General features: G+C 46.5%; 1 long non-coding RNA gene across 1 annotated transcript; it reads right to left on the reverse strand.

Moving 5' to 3' along the window:
* Positions 1–871: 871 nt before the first annotated feature.
* Positions 872–2,590, reverse strand: LOC120411113. The gene is made up of 3 exons (XR_005603532.1): positions 2,169–2,590; positions 1,789–1,914; positions 872–1,704 (listed from the first exon to the last, which is right to left on the reverse strand). It is a non-coding gene; the product is annotated as an uncharacterized LOC120411113 (long non-coding RNA).
* Positions 2,591–4,353: the final 1,763 nt, after the last annotated feature.

Here is a 4,353-nt window from a genome sequence, read left to right on the forward strand (position 1 = left end):
CACCTTGGACAGAAGGGGCAAGAGCCCTGTGAAGTGCTGTCCTTAATAGATACTTAGAGGAGTTTCCTTCACTGTGGTACTTATCTGACCACAGCAGCTGAGTGCCTCACAGCTACTGATGGATTTTTTTTCTGTTACCTCTCTGCATCATAAGATTGCTGCAGAGGAAAGCAAGGCAAATGGCAAATGGAATGGAAGGGACCCAGTCACACAGAGAATATGTCGCAAAGTCAGGACTAATCCTTTGTTTCCTAAATTTCTGCCACAGCCATTTGATTTTCATCCTAGTTGCATGGATTTTGTGATCTGAAGGCATGAGAGAAAGCCACCCTCCCTTCCTTCTACACCAGCCAGTCACACTGTGGCTGTCTTCCTGCTGGATGAGGAGCAAGTGGTCTGGAAAGGGAGTCACTGTTGTGCATTACTCTATTTCCTATCATAACATTTTGGGGTTTGTTTCCTTCACCTGCTAGAGCAGTTTTCATCCAAGAATTAAATGTTAATCCAGTTATCCACAGTAAACTTTCTAGCTTTAACAGGATGATGGTAGAAAAACATCTAGATTTGCTGTTCCTTATTTTCAGGACTAATTTCTAGAGGTAGTAAAGAGCCATATATACAGGTGAAATCAGAGAAAACTGCTGGTAATTGATACTTCCTAAGTAATAGCTTCACAGTGTGCTGCTGGTTGTATCAGCTTAAGTCTAACTTCAGTCAGAGGGCCTTCAAAATACGAGGCAGAGCCTGATAGCAACAATATCAATTAACAAGATGCAAAAATCTTGAGTGGAGATAAGAGGAAGAGCCAAGCATAAATAACAATCAAGCTCTCGATACTCACACACTTCAAAAGAAAAAACACAACTATGCATGTTTATATTTATTTGTGCTATCTATCAAGACATTTACCAGCCAAAGAGAAATGGGGGCACATAAGTTGAATAAAAACTTGTAAGATGCTTATGCAAATCCAGCCAACTCTGAGAGCAAAATCTGGTTTTACCAGATGTAATACCTGCTAAACCCTCTAAAAGACACTTCAGCCTTACTTTGGTCAGTCCAAAAAGCTTAGACTAATCCACGTATAATATGTAACTTAACCAGGTTTCCTTGTCTATATGGCATTTCTCCTGCTCCCAAGAAAAGAGGCAGACATGATCCCTGTCAACCCAGCTCCCCGTGAAGGAATAAGCCAGTCTTGTAGGCTCTTCTCCGGGATATTAGGAAGAGGTATACTGTACAGGACAGCTTATAAAGTATACTTGCTTCAGATTCACTCCAGAGAAACAACATATTCCAGTCCTACTCCATCCAGTCACCCAGACTCCAGGACATTAAATTAACCTGCCAAGTTTACTGCAGGCCACCTGACCATACCATTTAGCCCACAGTAAAGACAAAATCTATACTTAGCTACAGTGAGGAAAGCTGGCAACTCTGTGGAGAACCTAGTTATGTCAGTCAAGGAGATAAATGGAGAGCCCAGGCCTGGAGGCCAGTGACCTTGGATTAACACAAAACTTAAAGGAAAAAAATTAACAGTCTCAATTCAATAGTTATCATTCCAGAGAATTCAAAAGCCAGCCCTGCAGCTTACTGACCAAGGAAAAGTGCTTAATTTTGGAAATAGAGCAAGTACTCACCCATTGCTGGTACAGGAACAGAAGCAGAGAGCTGCTTTCCCAGGACTCCCAGGATGGCTCCCTATGCCAAACAGACAGGTTCTTGGTGGCACCAGGTGTAGTGTGACACGTTGTAGTGGTTTTTCTGGAAGAAGTTACTACTCACCATAGAGAGCTTTCCATGGGCTGTCTCCAGAAGGTGCTCCCTCGGGGATCTCCCGCCCAGATAACGGTGAGGAGGTGGCAGGGGGGCTGAGGCACCTGCTGAGGGGTCTGGAGGCCACACACACTGCTAAGATAAGTTTTCAGGCCTCAGATTCCTCAGTTCTGCCTCAGAGCATCCTTTTCTGCCTAAGCCTTTTCTCAACTTCCTCAATTGCCCCGGCTCATCCTTAACCCCCTCAGGTCAGCCTCAACTGCCGCAGGTCAGCCTCAACCACCCCAGCCCAGTCTCAACTGCCCGAGCCCAGATCAGCAACAGCCCCTGAGGGGCTCCAACCGTCACAAAATGGCGGCCACGGAGAGGGCGCCCAGTACTCAGCTTACCGAGGAACCAGCACAGCTCCATGTAGGTAACACAGCCACACAGTGCTGCACAGACCGTGAGGAAAGGCAGCCATGGCAGGAGACTGACACCTGCTCCTCCTGAGGTGTGGGAATGTGTCTTCTTTGGTTCAGCCCGGATCTCCCCTTTGGGTTTCGTGTTACGGTACCATCCCAGTTTATACCCTCCTGGTTTCGCGTTCATAACCCTGGCTTTCTCTATTTGTCTCCTCCCAGACCCCTGCCAATCGCTCCGGCACCCCTCCCAAGCTTCTAGAAAGTTCTGGCAGGGGCATCGAGTGATTGGTCTTGGGGAGAGGATCCCTCCCTTCCTTTCCCGAGATAGGATCCCTTGTGTGTCCCTCATCCCGCAGACCCGTCCTTCTCCTTCCCTGATTCGATGCCGTTGTCATCCCTCCCCTGTCGCCACCCCCCCATAAAACCCCTGGCAGGCGCGCTCAGGGGGGTTCGTTGCTGGACACCCCCGGGAGGCGAGGTCCCCTGTTCGGAGACACAATAAACCTTCCGGATTTCATCCACAATTGAGCCTGCCTCCTTCTTCCACCATCTGCTTCTATTGCCGCGGTCCTGTGGAAGGACCCACGAGCCAGACCTCTGGTCTCCCGGATTCCGGAGGCTGGCCCCTCAGCCTGCTGCGTCCAGAGCTGACCGGGCAAAGTGGGAACTGCTCCGAAAAGGACGCAGAGGCACTGAGGCACTGCCTGATGGGCTAGGAAAAATGGCAAAAAATGGCAGGAGATGGTGGGAAATGGTGGCTACCTCAGGGGCTCCTAAACTGGCCTCAGCCTCCCACAGACATGGGCCCTGATCCACCAGTCACAGCGCTGGCTGTTAAAAACCTTCTCTCCAGTGTAAACTCCAGCTGTACCCACAGAACACTCCCAAAAAGGGGCTTTCAGAGGTACAAAAAAGGTCCCTACCCTGTCACAGCTGACCCTAATTTAGAGAGGATGGCTGAAAACAGGACCTGCCTCACTTGGCATGGCTGTGAGAAAATTTCCTAGAGAAAGCGAAGAGATGTCTGATTGTGTTTCATAACTTTTTAATTTAAATGGCCACAATTAGGCCCTGGAAAGAGCAGGTTACAGGGGCAGTGATGTTCAATGGAAGTTCTGCAGTGCCAGGTTTGTTTTTTTTTTTTAGTAGCCACTGACTGCTGGTGCAGTGCTGGACATGTTAATGTACTTCTGCTGCCCTTAACACCTCTTCTTTTGTCTTCATTTAACCATTTTTAAGCAAGAACGAATTTTTGGGTGAATAGGTCTGTGCACAGTAGGGCTGTGCTCTGTCATGTGGCTATACAGGATGCTGGCATGCAAGTCATAGCAATGCTGGTTATGCTCATGATCTGTAACTTTCTTGGGGACTTTTTATTTTTTTGCACTAGGTGAGAGATCCAGGAGGCTGATCCCTCAACTGGGAACCAGTAGGTCCCATTTGATGTCCAGCTTTTGCAGCAGAGCTGGCTGCCACATTGTGGCCTGTTCCCCTCAACATCACATCTGGCTGATGTAAAACACACATGTTTTGACTGAAGCTTTTTCTTTAAAATGCCAACATTAAAGGAAGGTTTGCTTTGTAAAACTGAAACTGTAAAACTCCTCTGAAACCCAGTCTGGGGGATTAAAAGAACCACATGAAAAGGGATAAATATGACCTGGACATTTACTTCCTGTGCAGAAGTTCGCTGAACATGTGCCTCCCAGCCTGTCGGTGCAAAACAAGACCTTCTGCTCTTATTCTCAGAAGGGAAAAAAAAAAAAAAGGAGAAGAAGAGAGGAAGACATGACAACTCTTCTATTTCATGGCTTATGTCAGATACACTGATTTCTTTACAGTGGCATCTCATGCACCTTAAAACCAGAAAGATGCACAACTAGTAATAAGAAATTTAGTATTAACAAACCATTCTTATTTGTACTATATGGTAAAATTCAGCTTGATCCATTTTTAACTGGGAATCAGGGACAGAACTCCTTTGGGTTTCAGTGGGAATAAGATCAAACCTAAAGATATGATGGACTGAGTCCAAGGATTCTCTGATGATGTACAGAAGAAACACTTGGATAGACAGAGCTTCAGTTAGTCAGAAAATGGCTCACTTTCAAACAAACTAATGCAAGATGTTTATATCAGTATTGTCCATTTCAAGTATTAAAAGTCATGG

The sequence above is a fragment of the Corvus cornix genome, chromosome 21 (genome assembly GCF_000738735.6).
Source record: "Corvus cornix cornix isolate S_Up_H32 chromosome 21, ASM73873v5, whole genome shotgun sequence".
NCBI classification, from domain to species: Eukaryota; Metazoa; Chordata; class Aves; order Passeriformes; family Corvidae; genus Corvus; species Corvus cornix.